Source organism: Mytilus trossulus, unplaced genomic scaffold (genome assembly GCF_036588685.1).
Source record: "Mytilus trossulus isolate FHL-02 unplaced genomic scaffold, PNRI_Mtr1.1.1.hap1 h1tg000110l__unscaffolded, whole genome shotgun sequence".
Classification (NCBI taxonomy): domain Eukaryota; kingdom Metazoa; phylum Mollusca; class Bivalvia; order Mytilida; family Mytilidae; genus Mytilus; species Mytilus trossulus.
The window spans coordinates 1,401,938-1,424,264 of record NW_026963297.1 but is presented as its reverse complement, the minus strand read 5'-3'; the positions used below and the strand labels follow the sequence as shown (position 1 = coordinate 1,424,264).

Below are 22,327 nucleotides of genomic sequence, written 5' to 3'. Positions count from 1 at the left end.
TGTGTCCTTTTGTGGACAGTTGTCTCATTGGGATTTATACCACAGCTTCTTGTTTATATGTATCATTATTTAACGCATACACATCGTTATCTATGTTCTATCTATTTTATTGTATATATATATATCTACTACCCCTTTCGAATAAACAAAGAATGGTACACAAAGAAGCTTTAAATAAAACACATTTCAAACAAAGATAAGAAAAAACCAACGAAAGTGGTAATTACTTAAACAATTTTGCATTAGTGTTAATGCTAATCTTAAAGTGCAAGATGCATGCAGTACACAGTTTATAGCGATGTTTTTTGTAACAGCTCAGTGGCGGGTCCAGGGGTGTTCTGGGGATAGGAACCCTTTTTTTTTTTTTTTTTTAGATCAATGCATTTGAATGGGAACATATAGTTGGAACCCCTTCCTTGTGTCCTGGATTGGGGACTCCCCCTTTTTTCTTTTTAAAATGAATGGATCCGCCACTGCCCCTCATGCAGTCGAACAAGATGGACTGATTTTAATAACCTATCTATTAAATGTTATCATTTTCTACTTATGTTACTTTAAAAGAAGTAACCAAAATCAATATGCGTAATCTGTCCATATGCAAGTGTCATATATTACCAAACACAATGATAGTCAAAGTTTCAACAGGACATTCACGAAACTTAGGCAGCAATCATTTCATTTTCAGGGGGGGGGGGGGCTATGTTGGGTTTAAGTTTGTTTCTAATTGTTCTGTCACTATATGTAATGCTAAAATTGAAATGAAAGAAATAAAATGTTTTCGACCCGTCTCCAAAAAATATTGTCTTTCGCCGAAGGACAATGACTACAAAATGCTGTCCACATCAATTTAGAGTGCCATCATTTCCTCTCTGTATCCAAAATAATGAACAGTCACTAAAGTCAGTATTTTGGGATGGTTTGTATTCTTCTTCTTCTTTATTATTTCCTCTACTATCTGGAGTACCACTACTTTTGTAATATAGCACGGATAAACAACTTTTACTATCAGCAACTGTTTGCATGTGCGTTATGGATAAGTGTGTATACATTGACGAGATGGTACACATGTACATACTTATACAACACCTTAATAATATCCCTATACACACACTGTACAATTTTTGTTTGAACATTTTTCTAAATGTTCTAATTCGTCTACTTCGATCTATGGATTACTAAGAAAAATGTATATCAACTTCGAAAAATTAAACTATACTGAAATATCTATTTGCCATGTGAAATCCCCCAAAATACATTGTCTTTTATTTTCTTTTTCAGATTGGCCTACATATACAATTTAAACATGTTAAACTGATCCACATCGCCTCACCTATTATCGATATCAATGTCGGTTTTGATACCAATGTCCATTTAAGATTTCGTTATTTATACAACTTTATAAAATTAATACCATAATTTATAAAAGGTTTTCACAAAAAAAGAGACTGATTTTGGAGGTGGGATTCATCTGTATAAATTTGACAGTTAGTGATCTTTTGCGCGGTGATATATTTTATAAAGCTAACAGGAATGATAATTGTGTTTATTCATTTTGTTTGACTTAATAGACGTACTAATAAAGATACTATTTATTTTGAAGCGAAATGTAAATAACTTTGTATTACACTTCTAAAGAATAATGATAAGATTAACCTGTCGAAAAAGGACTAGCATTTAACAACTCATATAACATGTCCGCAACTTGTAATTTAAGATATCTCTACAGTACATTTACACCCTTTGTATCAATCGAAATGGATACCTGCCTTCGTGATCTAACAGCCTGATTCGCCAAGGTGATAAATTTACTAAACAACTTTAATTAAATGTTTGCATCCCACTTGTACCGGGGTGAAAGGGTTATTTTCGAGACTATTACACAGTTGTTAGACTTATTTGAACTATCATTCTTTTGAGCATAACATATATTTTCTTTCTTTTATTTCCACATTAAGTTTAGCCACATTGTCGTCAACATAAGATACTAATTTAAAATTGAAATATGTTATTGTTAGTCAAATATGTCAAATAGCGAGAGATTCGTATGAAAGCCAAAACGAATTCACTTCATGTACTGTCGTTCTAAACAGGTAAACATAAATTAAACCCCAGCAGGATTACTTTTATAATATATTGAACTAATAATAAATATTTATACATTTTTTGGACTGACTAATTCGTCTACTTCGATCTATGGATTACTAAGAAAAATGTATATCAACTTCGAAAAATTGAACTATACTGAAATATCTATTTGCCTTATGAAATCTCCCGTGGAAAACAAATAGGAAAGGATGTCGTAAATTCGTGTTGCTTGGTCTGAAGTTTTCTATGTTGAGGTTTGCGTACAGTTGTTTGTCTGTTTGTCTTTTTCGTTTTAATCTATGGCGTTGTCAGTTTATTTTCAACTCATGAGTTTTAATGTCCCTTTGGTATCGTTTGCCTCTTTTATACGATGTAAAGATGATACCTATGTAAAAAGGGAAATTCTTTGACGGCTTCGTATTCAGTTGTTCGTCATATACTTGTTACCAGTCTGCAACAATTTGACAGTTGTTTTTCATTCGTTTGATGAATTTGAGCTGATGATTTTACCATTTGGTAAAAGACTTTCGTTTTGAACATTCCTTAGAGTGCAGTATTTTTGCTTCTTTACTCTATGCAAACATATGTATGACGTTTTTTGTTAAATGCAGAATTTTAGAGAAAAAGTAAACAGAGCAAGGTCATTGAACAGAGAATAACAAATCTAATATAACACTGACATTTTAAGAATGAAATTAGCAATTAATTTTGTATTCAAGGCCGTGCGATCAATAGAGAGTAAATACTCATGCCTCTTCCACATTTCAACTTTTTTTGAATATGTAAAAGTCCATGCAATATATTGCTTATCTAACAAAGGACACATCAAATTTTATTTCACTTTGGCTGTTTTACAACTCGTTTTATCGTGTTTTTATCTGGTTCTCTGAGTTTTTATCAAGAACTAGATATGTATTTTGGTAAAACAGGCTTACCGTTCGTTAATTGATGATAGTTTTTTTTTAGATAGCCAAAATTTTTTTTTTATTTACTACGGATATTTACACAAGATATTATCCCCGATGCTTGTTAAAACACATCAAATTGGCAGTATTTGGCCACAATATATAGATATAGGAAGATGTGGTGTAAGTGCCAATGAGACAACTCTCCATCCAAATAACAATTTATGAAAGTAAACCATTATAGGTCAATGTAAGGCCTTCAACACGGAGCCTTGGCTCACACCGAACAAAAAGCTATAAAGGGCTACACAATTACTTGTGTAAAACCATTCAAACGGGAAAACCAACTGTCTTATATATATATGAAAAAACGAGAAACGAGAAACACGTATAAATTACATAAACAAATGACAACTACTGCACATCAGATTCCTGACTTAGGACAGGTGCAAACATTTGCAGCGAGATTAAACGTTTTAATGGTACCAAACCTTCTCCCTTTTTCTGAAACAATAGCATAACATCACAACATAGAAAACCACACGATAAAATATCAATTGGAAGGTTTAACTCAATCAAAAAATGTAAATTTACACACTATGAACGAGTAAATTTGATCTGCGATACCTGAATGCAAATGCACAGTTAAACGGTTTTCATAATATCTACAGGTAAATGAAAAATAACTTTGTCGTTTTAGGTACACAACTCATAGTCTTTATTGGTAATATTATTTTAAATTCATACATATTGTATATAAGTAGTATTATTTAAATTCATACATATTGTATATAAGTAGTATTATTTATATTTATATATATTGTATATAAGTAATATCAATATACATGTATGTATGTGCCACATATCGCTGGCAATGTAACCGTGACTGTTATATTTGAAATTATGAGGTTACCGGCATATCTCTGATTATGGCAACCGTATTATCAAATACATATAAATGACTACCCCATGTTGTGGTAACTGAAGATAACATCAAAACAGTTTGGATCCATGTGGGAATACAGTTGAAGTATCAAACCCCTTATAGTGTTAATATGTATGTAGTGACAGATACCATTTTGAAAACGAAATGTGTTTTAATGCAGCGAATTCTGCTACATTGACCACGTTGACTGTAAAAGCAGATTGTGGTTATACTGTCAACGGCCATAACGTAGGGGTTCGCTGCCGAGCTGTGTGTCAAATACATTACCCAATAATCAAAACATTTCAACATAAATTATAAAGTGAGGTCATTCGTTTACAAAAATTAAAAATAATTGTTTTGCCGCTATTCAAACTAGATAATTAATGATATGTATACATCCAATTTCTGTTTCAGTAGTTGAGAATTTATACTCACCAATAAACTCATCATAGATACCATGATTGAAATTTTGTATTTGCGCCAGACGCGCGTTTCGTCTACAAGAGACTGATCAGTGACGCTCGATTAAGAAAAACCAGAAAGACCACATAAAGTACGAAGTTGAACAGCATTTAGGACCAAGAATTCCTAAACGTTTTGCCAAACACAGCTAAGGTAATATATTCCCGAGGTCGTAAAACCTTAGTATTTCAGAAATTCATAGTTTTGTTAACAGTTAATTTATGATTATGATCCTTTCAATTATATTGGCTTTAGCATGAGCAACAAAACAACCTTAATGTGTATAACAAAAAAAAAAGTTTCTAGTTAATGATTGTTGTACCCCGTCAATTTTAATATATTTTCACTTCTGGAAATGTATCACAATTTTCAACAACCAAATCTTGACGGATTTCGTCTCAAATCTGTGAACAAATCTGTGTATTTTTGTCCATTTCTGAAAAAAATAAAGTTGTTTCAGAACTATAAGGCAATGCCCCTTTTATTGCTAAACTTATCTATTCTGAACACAATGTGTACGTATAATTAATGTCTTTCAGTATACCTTCACTAGTCATAATATGGACAAAACATCTGATGATAACCTCAAACTACCATACACAAGCTCTGTCAAACCACTCTTAACTACTGTGAATGTCATTGTTATCATATAAATAAAGTGAAATGAAGTGCAAATTTTCAAACTTGTCCTTTCACATCTTTCTATTAATGCATGTCATTGAAAACCACTTATCAGTGAGAAATGCACATGAGGATTTTAAGGAAACATTGTGACATCACACGTAATACGATGTCATTAAATAACTACCGATCAAATTAATTCTAAGTACAGGTTGCAGTGTTGCATGGAGAAACAGTTGCCTCAAGGTTTAACTCGAAATATCGAGCCGAAAAGATCATTAACTAAGAATTTTTTATATAATATCAAGACCATAGCAACAGTTTTTATATCAGCATATTTTCCACATTCTGACTGTTATTTCACTTGCATAAATACCCCTAATAAACAATATAGAGCTTGCTTAATAAAACAAAATGCTTACCAGTTATTCAAAACTTTTTTATAAACCCCGAATTGGCCGTCTCAGTTTAAATAGCAATAATTACATTAAATGTATGTTTCACTATAATACGTTATTCTCATTGGCTAACTGTACATCACGTGTTATTCCTTAAGCAGTTGTATCACACAATAAAACTTTTCATTCGTGATGACACAAGTCCCACAATAAAGTGCACAGGTAAATGAAATAAAAACTTGATAAAAGGCGTGTTTTCATGATCACATAGGTAAAAATGTAATTATAAGTATTGAATGCTTTTTTTGTAACTTTATAGGGTTGTAAAAGCGTTGACCGTGCGCACATTTTTAGTATGAAGCGCTTTCGCGCTTCATACAAAATGTACTTCGGTCAACGCTTTTACACTCCAATAAATTTACAAAAAAGAGCATTCAATTCTTCAATGATATGTCTGAAACAGAAATAAGAGTTAAAGATTACTCAGGTTTTGTTATCATTTGATTTAATGCATAAGTAGTATCATGATAATTGAGAGAGAAAAAAAAATCTTTGAAAGTTTAACACAAAAAAGAGAGATTCTTCTCCCTTGTGGCTTAGAAACCTTCATTTAAACCTTTTATACGAGGAGCAATCAGAAGTAGCTTAATAGCTGAATAGGTGTAGCGCTATTTTTCCAAAAGGTTTGACCCTCCACATTTTCTTTGAGAAAAGACAATATCTTGTGATTTGCTAGTGTGCATTAAAATATAGTTATTCATGATTTTCTTAAGACATGTTTGTCTGTTATTTGCATATTCTAATGACCAGCTAATAATTAACGGTCAAATTATTGGTGTAAAGCACACGTAATGATGTATCACATTTTATTCGTATGAAGTGTGTTATTTCCCTTGATTTTCAGTTATTCCTGTAGACTGGAATGCTAATTACATAACATTGTATTTAGTGTGTCATGTTTACTTACAATGTAATACTATTAAATGTTTCCATAAAACGTTCGTGCTTTTAAAGTCAATAACAAGTGACTTTCGGCGTCTCTAGGGAGTTTTGATTGTGCCTAAAAGAAGTGTTCAATTTTGATCATGCTAGCAAAGATTTACCTAAATTTAAAGATCGCTATGTTGTTTTCTTTCACTACTTATTTCAGGTGACCACGATTTAAATGTGTTTGTGTTCACGCTAGATGCAAATAAGAGTGTGAGACAAGAGATCGTTAGCAACAAAATGTCACTTGTTGTTAGAAATAAAATATCCAAACCACTATTTCCCGATCAATAGAACTTTGCATATGTTATTCCCTTTTTCAAAAGTGATGACAAATCATTACCCTCTTACTACAGGCTTGATTTAATATATTAACAACTATGTTTTCAAAATAAAACACATTTGTGCCTCAGTATTCGGTGTAAGGGCCGTTATGATGTTTAAAATATATTAATGATATGGTTTGATTTGACAATGAGTTGATGGTGACTCTGGAGGCGAAAGGCTTTTTACAGATAATACGCCTATAGATCTTACTGTACCTAATGAATTTAATATTTTGTTATTGTTTAAGGAAGTGGTCAAAAAGAAGGCTGGTAAAGTTTATCCAAATATAACAGAATTATTAATAGTTATGATATTCAATATGAGATACTATACATAGTAATTTTTCTTTTTATTTTGAGGATGTTACATTAGAAACATTTCATACGCAATAGTATATCGGTGTCATATTTAGTAATGATTGTGAAGGGGGTAATCATGATGATAAACTGAGGAAAAAAAACCTTGAAAGTAGTTTAATATTTTACAAAAAAGGAAATTTACACTTAGACATTGTAAGAAGGGAATATTTGGAGAATAATTACATCACTTGTATTTGTCCAATTCTGGTGTATTTATCACAAGTTAGGGATAACAATGAGAAAGTAAATTCTGATCGATTGGAGAGTAACCATATCGAGGCTGCTCGAATAGTTACGGGATCAACAAATAACGATAGTGTGAACAGTATCTTTAATGAGGCGTAATTTGAAAAAAAAATTAACGGAAGATAGGAGGTAAAAACACTAGCTTTTTTTATAAGATTAAATAACCAAGCTCCAGATTATTTGGTTCCGAATTTTGTATCAGATATTAATTATAATAATTTGAGTAACAATCAGAATACCACAACTCCCGTAAACCATTCATCAACATCTCCAGTCTTTTTCATCATCCATTACATTGTGGAATCCTTCGGACAGAAGTGTTAGACCTATTGCTTAATTGTTTTGTTTAAACGAAAGTTGCATAAACTATATTATAGAAACTAAAAAATCTCCGCGATTTTTTTCGAGGAAGACCATTTGCGTTTTTTACAACAGATGCAGCGTTCTGCATTCTGACTTTATCAAATCAAATTTGATACAAAGTATTAATTGTTCCTGTGGTTTAATCAATGAAAATATCGACCACTATTTAATTTATTGTATTATTTTTTCATCACCTAGAAATCTATTGTCAAATAAAATTACAAGTGTTTATAATGTCGATATTACAATCGATTTACTATTGTGTCGGAGTGATTCGTTGAGTACTGAAGAAAATTATGTTAAGTGTCTGTCTTTTCAAAAGTATATAAAAATACCGAACGTTTTTCTGTGCGTTGATAACGGAAATTCCCTGTAAACAATACACGCGATTAAAACATTTCTATATAAGGGCTATAACCGAATGATATTGAAGTATAATTACTATCATATTATGTTACCAATAACAATTCATTGAATGTTAATGGAAGAATACGAATTAATTAATAGTTACCGCTGTTTCGTGTATATCCTTTTAAACAAAAACGTGTATATTACATGAAGAATTATGAGTATGAACAAGCTATATCTCCACAAGATTAGATGGCGCATCTAAAAATTACACATTGGAAAGTCGGTGGGCTTATTTTTATTTATATTGTAAATAAAATGCACTTGATAAAAATCCATTGATTAGTTTGAACAGTCTCATTTAAGCTTCATGTCGTTATGTTTTGCTATTTTCTTCGTATAGAATATGTTATGCGTTCATTTATAGATGTGTATTTTTCTTATTGCTTCGGAAAAGACGTTACTAAGTTGTAAACGTACGGCTGACCACTTTGTTAATTTTAACCATAACTATATGTTACATAAATGAGATATTATTATAGATTATATTTTAAAGAGAATATTCGGGATTTAGTCATTTTTGTTGTTGTTTTTCTTTGAATTTGAGAAAAAAAATTATATTATCCATTGATAAAGTTTCTTAACATTTACAGTCTGTCCATGGATAACGATCATGTCCGTTTTGTAATGTTGAAAGCTGATTAACAGGATGTCAAAGTAGAAAAGTGTTTTCTTTTCACGAAAAACGACATCGTGTCATACAGTGCAAAACTAAAAAGTGCAAAGGGGGTCTGTCATTATGTCATTCAAATGTATCATGTTACACAGGTAATACTGGTCGTTATTGAAGTAAAACAAAATCTATTAAATGAAGTCATAGCATGTTGGATTTAAACCTTTGCAGTAAGTTTATTGATTTGTATTATGATTTCTTAAATGGTAAAAAATTCTTGATTTATTTGTTTTGAAATTTGAAGAACAGTTCTGTCCTTGCAAATGCTTGCCAAAGGTTACATTTGATTAAAATATGAACTGTATTATATTGAACGTTATTTCTCCCTTTTTTAAAAAGCTTTTATCACTGATGTTCCAAAATGAACCTGGATGTTTTATCAAGTAGACCTAGGTTACCCGGCTTCTCTTTGCGCCTAGTGCAGACAAAAGTATTGCCGTTGAACATTTTTTGTTAACGTTTCTGTAAGGGTGGAGAAGGGTGTCCGACCCCAACTTTGAACCTACTTTGAATAAAACTAAGCCGAACAAGACCCTGGATGTTTATCAAGTAGACCTCAGCTATCAAGCTTCCCTTTGCACCTAGTGCGGACAAAAGAATTGCTGTAGAACATTTTTTTATTAACTTTTCTGAAAGGGTGGGATAGGGTGTCCGACCCCAACTTTAGACCTACTTTGAATAAAACTAAGCCAAACAACATTCTAGATTTTTTCTCAAGTAGTCTCAGCTATCCAGCTTCCCTTTGCACCTAGTGCGGACAAAAGTATTGCCGTAGAACATTTGTCATTAACTGTTCACTAAGGGTGGGGTAGGATGTCAGACCCCAACTTTGGACCTACTTTAAAATAAAATAAGCTGAAAAACACCCTGGATTTATTCTCAAGTAGACCTCAGCTACCCAGCTTCCCTTTGCACCTAGTGCGGACGAAAGTATTGCTGTAGAACATTTTTTATTTACTTTTCTGTAAGGGTTGTAAAAGGGTGTCCGACCCCAACTTTGGACTTACTTTAAAAAAAAACTAATCCAAACACCCTGGATTTTTTATCAAGTAGACATCAGCTACCCAGCTTTCCTCTGCACCTAGTGCGGACGAAAATATTGCTGTAGAACATTTTTTTATTGACTTTTCTGTAAGGGTTGGGTCAGATGTCCGACCCCAACTTTAGACCTACTTTAAAAGAAAAAAAAATAATCCAAACACCCTGGATTTTTTATCAAGTAGACCTCAGCTACCCAGCATCCCTTTGCACCTAGTGCGGACATAAATATTCCCGTAGAACATTTTTTATTAACTTCTCTGTAAGTCTGCGGTAGGGTTTTAATGCAATTATTACCTTGAGTCTTATGTTTTGTTGAGACCAGATACCAGAGATTAGATTGTTCAATTCATTCACACACATTGAACATGCATATGATGAACAAACCACTCAAGTGTTTTGACAACTATTATCGATTGCTTTAAAATTGAAATTCTTACCGTAATTCTTAATGTTAAATTATAGATTTAATCTCTTCTACGTCCAATAAATAAACCATCAATTCAAATTTTTAAATTGGCAATCCAACCCATATTATTCGTATTATTCTGCATTAATATACAAAAGTATGATGTAATTTGCGTAATTTTGTTGTATGATGTTCTGGTCACCTTAGGCTATAATGAAAAATAAGGTTTCAACTCAGAAGTCCGTAAAAGCGCTTCCGACGCATGCTATTAATACATGTATAAAAAAAACCTTCAAATTGAAAAACAGTTTGTCTGATCTATTTTTCATTTTTGGACACTAAAATATGTTTAAATAACAGTAGAGTAAAAGTCGTTTTAGGGATCCTTTATTTTGACATGTTTCAATAATAGTCCTATAACTTCGATAGCATTTCAACCCAATGTGAGCCTATCTAGGACCAGTTCCCTACATGCAACGACACTTATTAAATTATATTTTTCGTGAGATATAGGATGTTGGGACGTACGATAGGTAAAATTATAGTACCACCAGGTGGAAGGAGTTAACAAAAATTTCTAAATATATGGCATGGTAGTCAGAAGAAAAAATACCCCTAAATTTTGTTAAAGTACTCCTACACCCCGACCCCACCCGTACACTTTTAAAATTACAATGTTGAATTGATCAACATAAGAAAATACCAAAGCAAATAAATGCTGATGCTCGTTATTAACTTGTGAAGCATCGCCTTTTCCTATGTACTATTCATTATCACCTTGTGATGTGTCCATACACCGGAGTTAGGGTCATAATGGAACGGTTATTTTAGCGTATATTTGCGTTTTTGGCCCTGGGTGTCGAGTGACCAATATGGGTCTATCTTTCAAGTTTGTTTACTGTTTAATGGTCATTATTATTTCTACAATATATTGGATGCAAAACTGCAGATTTATTTTCTTAATATATATTAATGTGATAAAATGTGTATGTAGATGAACTAAACGATCTACTTGTATATATTTAGTTGGTTTTAAGAGCAGATTATGGAGTGTGGCGTACAAGAGTACCTCTACCCAACAGACACGTTCATAGCCTCCAATTCTAGATCTTAGCCTTAATCTAGTAAACACAATTAATCAGACAGAGAGAGAGAGAGACCGTTTAATTTTCCCCCAAAAAGTTTTTCATTTTTGCTATCAGTGTAAAAGCACGAGCATTTAACTTCAGGGGGTTATGACTTTTCCTAAACAAATATTCTGATTCCCAATTTGACAAAAACGTATTGTGGTCAAGCAGATTAATGCTGTTTTACCGGATCAACCAAAGACTCTTTATTGTTATTGTTTAAATGTAATACGTGCTTCTTTTACGTTCGTTCGTACCTTTTGGCAAAATGTAAAAAAGCTCTATGAAAAGAGTATATTGATATTTGGTCTCAAGATTGAATTGAATTGAGTGTTTAATTCTAAAATACCGGGACGTTTCGAATTTGTGTTTATTGCAAATAATTACGTTTATAAGATCAAAACACATGATTACAATCCAACAGGCGGTTACTTACTAACTACACGGCTCCAGATAACTGTTTCCCTGTCAATTGTGTAATATCTGGACAGATACAAAATTGAAACCTTAAATATAGTGGTTTCTCATATACACAATATCATAAAAGAGGGACGAAAGATACCAGAGGGACATAAGTTGCCATTTATATTTCAGTATAATTTCAAAAATGGACGATGAAATATCAAATAATTATACAAAATTTAATGTTGACATTTTAGATTTGTGGCTGTTTCTCCCTACATTTATCAAAATGTGTGACTCTTTACTTTCCCAATTAATGACGTTTTTCCCTTGACTCTTTTTCCGTGAACCTATTTCAACTAGATAATGTATGCTATAACTGTGAAATAGTTTCGATATTTGAACGAACGAAACTTCGTTTAAGTGCATCATAGAAAAGAGAATTACATTATCTTGTTCTTTTTTAATTTACGTTTTTAATGACCACAAGCTTTCTCTAACCAAATATAACTAAACTCATTTTATATATCCCATCAATACAGCAGTTCTAGATATTAGACCACCTTCGAATAATGCAAAAGACATTTCGTTTTCAGATATTACAGACGTCAACATTATTTTAACTATCAACCCAAATACATTTCATTCTTTTATTTTCTATATTTTAGTATAGCCTAAATATTGAATTTAAACTGATACACTTCGTCTCACTTTTATTGATATCAATGTTGATTTTTATTATACCAATGTCCATTCATGACTTTGTTATTACAAGGTTAGAAATTTTATACCATAATTTATATAAGGTTTTATACAAAAAGAGACAGATGTTCGAAGTGGAATTAATGTGTATAAATTTGACAGTTTGTGATCGGTGATAAAATTTATAAAGCTAACGTGAATGATAATTTTACTTTAATCATTATGTTTGGCTTACTTAACGTTTAAGTAAAGAAAATCTTTTTGTGTAGCGAAATTTAAATTACCTTTCATTACACTTTTGACGATAATTTGTAGTTAACGAATGATGGTAAGTTTGTTTCATTTATTCTGTTTGGCTAAATAGACGGTCTAATAAAGAAAATCTTTAATTTGTAGATTTTTTTATTACACACCTGAAGATAATTCATAGATTACGATAATAATAGTAATATGTCGAAAAGTCAACTATCATTTAACAAATCATACAGATGTCCGCAACTAGTAATTTAAGACATTTCTAAAGTACATTTGCGTTCCGTTACACTCTTTTTATGAATCAAAATGGACACATGCCTTCGTGAGCTTATAGCATGACTAGCATGACTCGCCAAGACGATCAATTTTCCAAACAATTTTGATCAAATATTTTCATTTCACTTGCAATGGGGTGAAAGGGTTGTTTTCGAGACATTTTCACAGTTGTTTGACTTATTTGAAATATTATTCATTTGAACCTGAACTATATAATTTCTGTCTTTTATTTCCAATTAAAGTTCAGCCATATTGTCGTCAACATTGAAGATAGTAATTTGAAATATTTTGTTTTAAGTCGAATATGTCAAATAGCGAGAGTCTCGTAATAAAGCAAAATCGTACTCACTTCATGTAATTTCGTACTAAACAAGTAAACCTACATGGCGTTGTCAGTTTATTTTCGACTTATGAGTTTGAATGTCCCTTGGGTATCATTTGCTTCCTTTTCACGACGTAAAGGTGATTCTTTGACATCTTCATAGTTTGTTGTTTATCATATACTAGTAACCAGTTTGCAACAATTTGCATTATGACTTTTTGATTTTACCATTTGGTGAAGGACTGCCGTTTTGATTTTTTATTGAAGTGCAGTATTTTTAAAAATAATAACGTGTTATAGTGTTCTTTCATTTGTCTTTTTTAATATTACTTTTACTGTCAGGTCTGTTATTCATTTGACGTGACTCTGTACTATTGCATCCAATCATACATTGAACGAAACAATTATTTTATTTGTACATGTGTGACGTTGTTGTTATTGCTTTTGGTTGGCGGCTTACTTATGTAGTAATTGCGTCTTAAATTCATACAGCATAAATATTATGTATATATATGTTTAGTCCTTAATTTATTTTATGTATTACATTTTGGCGATTAATTAGATGAATATGTGACGAACATGGTTGACTTTGTTACCATAGAGTGTTTATCTATGGAGGAAAAAACAAATAACAGTAGAAACATATAATAGGAAAATGAAAAAAAGCAAATGATAGTTACTAATGAAATGTAAATTATGAACTGATAGGTATCATATAATTGTTTAGAAATTTATCTGTTTGTTCACCTTTTTGTCGTCTGTGATATACTTATCAAAGTATATTTAGAAACATAGAACAAGACATATGCTAGTTTGAAAAATGCTACCAATGTTAGCATGTCAAACAATTTTCGTTGATGAAGGGTCTAAATACAGCGCAAACAACATTTTCCAAAAGACGAAAAAAGTGAAAAAGTATCTTCTAACAAAACGCATTTGACTATATATACAAAACTCTGTGTGTGTTTATGTAACTGACATCCTCTAGTCCGAATTAAGATTTTATCATTCTATTCTCATATAAAGCATTTAGCACTTCTATTCCAAAAAAAATATATGAGCGTATTGATTGTGTTTGTTGGTTTTTCTTATTTTCTAATAATATGACTCTAATTGTCAGTTTGGGATGATCTGAAAAGACATATATTGCATTTTTTCTGTGTTCTCACTTTTCCTTTAGCTTTTAACATATAACGTTAAATAAGCAAGACAAATGTTAGTCGCACTTTTCATGAAAAACGGCTGTAGCAAATGTTTCTATTGTTAAGTATACAAACAAAGCGTGTTGTGTTGTGTTGTTTTTATTTTTTAATTTTTAAAAAAATATGACGGTAATTATCCATTGTAGAGAATATTAAAGTGATGTTGTATTTTACCCTTATTATATACTGTTAAATTATATAGTGTTCTAATCTTCGATAGATCACAGTGTTCAAATTGAATGTTGATACTTGTTAAAATTAAATGCGTGCATTTCATGGTCAATTGGTACTCGTGTTTGAAAGGTGATTGATTTACTGATGTATAACACAGGTAGAAAAGGTATATTTTATTTCGCTAAATGGACTGACACAAAGGTGAAGTGTGCATTGCACTTCTGACTTGCTTATAATTATTCTATGTGTATTAAAAAAGGAAATGATTTCAGATTTGGGTGAGTTTGTATTTTTCTTAAAAATTGTTTATTGTTTAACTTGATAAAATAGTTTAACTTGAGGGACCATCTGAGATTTACTTCATATACACTGGTTCAAAATATATTATTGTTTATTTTATAATATCTAAACTAAGACTAAATGAAACTAATATTGGAGAGTTTTTCTTATTTTCTTATAAGTATATTAGTGTCCCGTATGGGACTAAAAGTGTGTGTGTATCCGGATAGAAGGTGGTTCAATGAGAGATCTATTATGTCATTTTTTTTAAACGTATCAAACATCTATTTTCGATGCGCATCATATTTTGAGCAGACTAATAGAAAGTGTACAACACCGTTTGTGATTTTGCAGTTTGCATGCAGCTCCTGGGATTGAAACGTGCATTCGTCATTCAGTAGGTCAGTGAGCGGAGAATTATCTATTATTATTAGCTCGTGTATTTCCTCTATAGGCCCGGAATATATAATCCAGCCGTCATCCCTAAATCTGGAAGTGATTATCATAGGGTTTCTGTGTTGAAAGCGTTGTAAAATGTTTTGAAGAAACACAAACATTGTAAGGTCCGCCCAAGGTTTCACGGTAATGTTTATTGTTAAATATAAATTCATTTTCATTTTTTTCTCTAAAATAAGCCTTAATAGGCGTTGTATACTGTCCTTTGTTGGCACTTTGATTTCAATCTTGCTTGGATCAATATTGGTCAGTTCCCCGTTTGTGGCTTCCAGTATGTCATTAAATGTAAAAAAAAGTGTACATATAATTGGCATCGAATGCTACTTATAGGTAACAGTCACGTTTGGGTTTTATATTTTCAATCGAATTAATAAAACTTGACTTATCTTTTATATATATGAATATTATTTTAAGTTCAGCGAGGTCCGAAGGGCACCGTGTGAGCTTTGACTAATACTTGGCGTCCGTCGTCGTCCGTCGTCTGCCGCCGCCAGTTTTGGCTTATATCTCAGAAACTAAAGCATTTAGAGCAAATCTGACGCAGGGTAAACTGGTTTAAAAGGTCTGAATGTATCAGCCCTGAAATTTTCAGATAAACCGAAGAACCCATTGTTGGGTTGTTGCTACTTAATTGGTTTTTAAGGAAAATGTTCAGTTTTTTGTTATTATCTTGAATATTATTGAAGATTAAGATAAATTGTAAACAGCAAAAATTTTCAACAAAGTAAGGTCAAGGTTTTATGTTACCAAAATTTTCAATTGACCCGTTATGGATGTATTTGCTCTTTAAGGACAATTTTACACATGTCTATGTTTTTAAACAAATCTTCGCAAATGAATCTAGGATAAATGTTGTATTGTATTTACTTGTTGTAAGTCTAGAAACAGAGACAGTATGGCTAAAATGCATTTATTTGCTTTTGAAGAAAATATGACTGATACTATGCACATTTGAATTGCATTTGAAAGCCACATATTAAAATACATTAAAAAGCAAAAATGATCATTGATGAAAGATTTCAGTAAAACAATAACAGGTGAGCGATTTAGACTCTTGAGAGCCTCTTGTTTAACAAACGGAACAGGAATATAATCGATATAGTGTCCACTATTGTGTAGAGGTGTTTTACACAAGGATACAATTGGTCTGCTCGGAATTAAATTTTCTCGTCTAGCTGTTTCATTTCTCTCCATTTCTGTTGGTATATTTTCAAATAGTTTAAGTATTTTAGGCAACAGATAGAATTTTCCTACTTTAGTTGTATTTATGTTTTCTTTCAAATATCTGAATGTTATATTGTCAAATATGATTAATATTATGTAGGTTTTTGTAATACTGAACGACATTTAAGCTACCTCCTTTACTTTGTTTTCAGCAATTTCTTCGTAATAAATATTATGTTTTTTTCACAACAAATACATTCCTTATTCTAAAGATAGTTTGTTACAATTATACTTTACTGTCCAAGCGCCAGTGGAGTATTCCTGTGAAAAAAACTCTGAGTTGCCAGGAACATACTCACAATATAATCAACAATATTACCTAAACTATTATAGTATATGCAAATTATTCTATCAAATCAATTTCTTAAAATTAATGAAATATACACTTCGAGAAATTATTTTGCTTTCATTCATAACCCTTCTTAATTTCTTTATAAACAATTCATACACATCTATATATTTCAATTTCTGCTCTGAAACATAGTATAATTTGAAAATGCAAAAATCTGAAACTGTCACAAAATAGTTAAAACCATAAGAACCCTTATCCGATATGTTGAATCCAAATACTATATGTTTAACTGATATTTTATTTTACAAAATTTATTTGTGCAAGATGTTCTACTTTATCCCTAAAGTATTTTAAAAAATAACACGTTATAAAGAAATGAAAGTAATCTTCCTCTTCTGTTTAACAAACAATTACATTCATTTTTATCAGAAATTTTCCATTTACATAGTAATTACTTTGTTGGAATACTATAATGTAGTAGTTTCCATCTAAACATTTTCATCTTATTCTCTCTTAAAGATTTAGATATAAAATCGTTTACGAATGAAATTTAGCTTGCTATCTAACTATAAATTGCTTGTCCAAATATTTATACCAATTGCCTGTGAATATTTTTGATCTACTAGACTATTATATAACATTTTATTATAGATATATTTTGATTGTATTTGTTTATTTCCACATATCAAATTGTCCTTATTGATACTGATTTTATTCTTTAGAGAGTTTCCTTCAATTCCGTTGGGATGGAAGATTTAACGATTGTAAACTTTACAATCCAATTAGACTGATTGTTTAATTTTTCTAAAATAAAAAAAACAAAAACATCTGATCACTTTCCCGAAAGATCAAGTAAGTCGTTGATATAAATCAATCCACTCGCTACCCAGTTTTGAAAGAACAAACTATTGTTGCAATGTTTAACGTATCGGTTTCCAAAAATAATCTGTTTTCTAATATTTGAATTTTGTAAAACTTTCTCCTGTTTTTACCCAGTTTGGAATTACTTGTAAATAAAAGTCTAGCATAATTTTAAATTCTGTTAGTGATTTAACTCGGCCATTAATTCTAATATCAATGCGATACTAATAAGAAGTTGATATAAATAGTACACTTCTTCGGAGTTTTGCAGTTTTGCGTTTTCGCAGGGACGTTAAGGGCTTTAGAAGAAAATTCCCATCATCATACACAACAAAGGTGGTGGTGGTGATGAATGATGATGATGATGATGATGATGATGATGATGATGATGATGATGATGATGATGATGATGATGATGATGATGATGATGATGATGATGATGATGATGATGATGATGATGATGATGATGATGATGATGATGATGATGATGATGATGATGATGATGATGATGATGATGATGATGATGATGATGATGATGATGATGATGATGATGATGATGATGATGATGATGATGATGATGATGATGATGATGATGATGATGATGATGATGATGATGATTTCTTTTGCAAGGAGAGTCTTTAAAAAGTTGAAACTAGAGGAAAAGTATGCACAAAAAAAAATAAGCACGGTTATAACAAGATTATTTCAATGAACATAACAATGGTAGGGTCATTTTTCAGACAATTAGTCTTAACTGCATTCGAACACATATATGTCTATATAACTTTTTGTCTATATGCCTTTTTGTGTTTATTTCTTACATATGACGTGGCTTTGTACTTATACATCCCATCATTGTATTATTGTGCCATGATTAATGTTTGTTAATATATTTGTTTGTTTTATAGGGATTAAGATAATAACACAATGCTGACTGCTGTGTCTCTATTTTTGACATGTTTACCTGTTATATCTGTTTGTTTTGTTCACAAATCGTTGTCAATATAATGGATTTTAATACGGCAGTCAAACAAGGGAGAGGTTTAGCTAGCTTTAAAACCATTTTAATCCACCATTTTTCTATAAAAAGAAAATGCCTGTACCAAGTCAGGAATATGACAGTTGGTGTTTATTGGTTTGGTATGGTCACTATTTTCTATTGTACATAAATTACTAATTAAATTAAACTTCATTAATGTTCAATTATTGACTCTTTCTATTATAAATTTCAGGAGAATTTCCCAACTTGTGAAATAATCTCACAACATCAGAAGACAAAGTTTGGCGACTTTTATAAACCGGTAAATTCGATGGACTGTTAGAAAAAAAGCAATATATCAAGATCAAAATTATCAACTGCACATGCAATCTGTATAATATAACGGCACTATCAAATGTGGATTAATTTTGCTGAAAAACAAATAAAAAAGGTATGCACGTAAAACGGTCTTATCCAAAAGCAATTACAAATAAAATGATGTTTTTTTTCTATTGCATGGACTGTCTTTAAAAAGTCGAAACAAGTGACAAAGTATAATAAAAAAGAATAAGTAAACACTTTTATCAAAAGACGCTTTCAACAAACATAAAATGGTAAGTTCATAGTTCAGACCATTAGTCTTAAGGATGTATTCTTCTGTCTTTTCAGTCTCGTTCAGTCTCGTTGAAATCTCGTTCTTAAATTATTTCCAAAACATATGATAGAAGTGGAAAATATCAATGAATTTTAAAAAAATTATAATCAAACATAACTCTGTGAAAAAATTGTGTATTTACCATGAACGGTTTTTGAATAATCCAGTTTTCAAATTTTACGACCATTCAAGTCAGTATTGTTAGTCAAAATTTTGAGAAAATGGGTGAGGGATACAAAAAATGATTTTACAAGAATAATATACATCCCATCTCATTTTGGTCTTTTCAAATTTCTTAGATATGTATTTTTTCAATCATTTATAACAAAAAAGTTGAATTAATATGCATTTTGTTCTTTAAAATGAGAAAAATCATAAAAATACAAAATTGGCAGTATGGTAAATTTTACACAAAAAAGCATCAAAATATGATAAAACTTTCTTATATGAACACCTACCTATAGTTTTTGTAAGTTAAATTTATTCAGATTGGTCCACTTCATCTTTATGGAAAGTATGAAAAAAAGTTTAATTGTGGAACTGTGATTTTTTTCACGATAATAGCCCAAAAATAGGTAAAAATCGATGAAAAGTGAGAAAATCATCAAAATTGGGCATTTTCGAAGGGCCGTAGCAAAAAAAGAAGCACACTACCATATGATTTTTTCTTCACCAATTGTTTTGTTACAGTCTTATAAACCTAAAAATCAGGTTAAGAAAAAAAGTTTAATTCTAGAAATTTTTGGCTCCTCAGAGGTGTACATCCTTAAATGCATTCGAACACATATATGTCTATATAACTTTTTGTCTATATGCCTTTTTGTATTTATTTCTTACATATGACGTGGCTTTGTACTTATACATCCCATCATTGTATTATTGTGCCATGGTTAATGTTTGTTAATATATTTGTTTGTGTTATACCACAATGTTGACTGCTGTGCCTCTATTTTTGACATTTTACCTGTTATGTCTGTTTGTTTTGTTCACAAATCGTTCTCAATATAATGGATTTTAATACGACAGTCAAACAAGGGAGAGGTTTAGCTAGCTTTAAACCCAATTTAATCCACCATTTTTTTTTAATAAGAAAATGCCTGTACCAAGTCAGGAATATGACAGTTGGTGTTCATTGGTTTGGTATGGTCACTATTTTCTATTGTACATAAATTACTAATTAAATTAAACTTCATTTATGTTCAATTATTGACTCTTTCTATTAGTAATTTCAGGAGAATTTTCCAACTTGTGAAATAATCTCTCACAACATCAGAAGAAACAGTTTGGCGACTTTTATAAACCGGTAAATTCGATGGACTATTAGAAAAAAAGCAATATATCAAGATCAAGATTATCAACTGCACATGCTATCTGTCTAATATAACGGCACTATTAAATGTGGTTTAATTTTGCTGAAAAACAAATAAAAAAGGTATGCACGTAAAACGGTCTTATCCAAAAGCAATTACAAATAAAATGATGTTTTTTTTTTTATTGCATGGAGATATAAAAAAGAAGATGTGGTATGATTGCCAATGAGACAACTATCCACAAAAGACCAAAATGACACAGACAGTAACAACTATAGGTCACCATACGGCCTTCAATAATGAGCAAAGCCCATACCGCATAGTCAGCTATAATAGGCCCCGATAAGTGTCTTTAAAAAGTCGAAACAAGTGACAAAGTATAATAAAAAAGAATAAGTAAACACTTTTATCAAAAGACGCTTTCAACAAACAAAAAATGGTAAGTTCATAGTTCAGACAATTAGTCGTAAACGCATTCAATCAAATATATCTGAATTCGAGATAACTGATTATTTTTGTAAAAAATCTAAATGAACTTAAACAAATTAAGTGTACACTGTTCTTTATTCTTATGTGTGCATTGACGTCAAACCTTTGCTATTTTGAAATAAAAAAATACAGTTTGCAAATTACTCTGCATTTTTTAAGTTCATTGTTTGGAAAAAAGTAACAAACATCTTTTGACATCAACTCATAAAAATCTTTTCCTGAATGAAATTTGAAATTTGAGATTACACCTTTTGATTGCATGAGGATATCTAAAAAACTAATAATAAGTTTGTGTTAAAAATGATTTAATTGTTCAACAGTTTAAATAAATAAAACATTTGTATATGCTTGTTTAAGAAACAAAAAATTTTTAAGCATTTTTTTATTTGACTTTACATATTGAAAATGAAAACTGCTCCAACGTGGAGCATTTTTCAATTTGACATCAAATATTGAAAACTGAAAAATGCTCCAATATGGAGCATTTTTTATTTTTCCTTTTGACATTATAAATTGAAAAATGAAAAATCCTCTAACGTACATCATTTGTCATTTTAGTTTGCAGTATGTCTGTTCCCTTGTTTAAAGCAAACAATCTCGAAGAATTTGTTAATGATGTATACGTGTGCACTTTCTTTTGGTATCAACTTATTCCGAACATGAGTAGTATTAATATATTATATATATGATGACATTGAGAATAGAAATGGGGAATGCGCAAAAGAGACAGCAACTCGACAAAAGTGCAGAAAACAGCCGAAGGCCACCAATGAATCTTTAATATACCTCTAGTCAACAAACACATAGCAATACGCACAGTACTGATCATTTCAAAAGAAGTCGGAGTTCGATGTCTGAACAAGTAACGTAGTATATGTATTTGATTTTCACGACATCAATCTCTGTATTACTAAAATATATTACACCATGGTATTCTGTATCGCAAACTAGTCATTACATTCACTAAATTGTATCAACGGTACAATGACACCATTCGCCAAAAAAAAAAATACAAATCAACACACGGACATGTTATATGTTCAGATCTACACATCAAATCTTATTCTGTAACAGTAATATTCTATATAAAACACAAATATGTCGGCATTCATC

The 22,327-nt window shown here is 31.0% G+C and overlaps 1 long non-coding RNA gene across 2 annotated transcripts in view; it reads left to right on the top strand.

Annotated features, from left to right (window-relative positions):
• The first annotated feature begins 8,828 nt into the window (after positions 1-8,828).
• LOC134700024 (uncharacterized) overlaps positions 8,829-22,327 on the top strand; it is a 55,643-nt gene continuing 42,144 nt past the window's right edge. The window contains exons 1-3 of one of the 2 annotated variants that reach the window (XR_010103730.1): positions 8,829-8,932; positions 19,014-19,211; positions 20,648-20,847. This is a non-coding gene — a long non-coding RNA (uncharacterized LOC134700024). Of the gene's footprint in view, positions 8,933-19,013; positions 19,212-20,638; positions 20,848-22,327 lie in introns of both variants that reach the window. The other variant, XR_010103732.1, reaches the window with a different exon arrangement.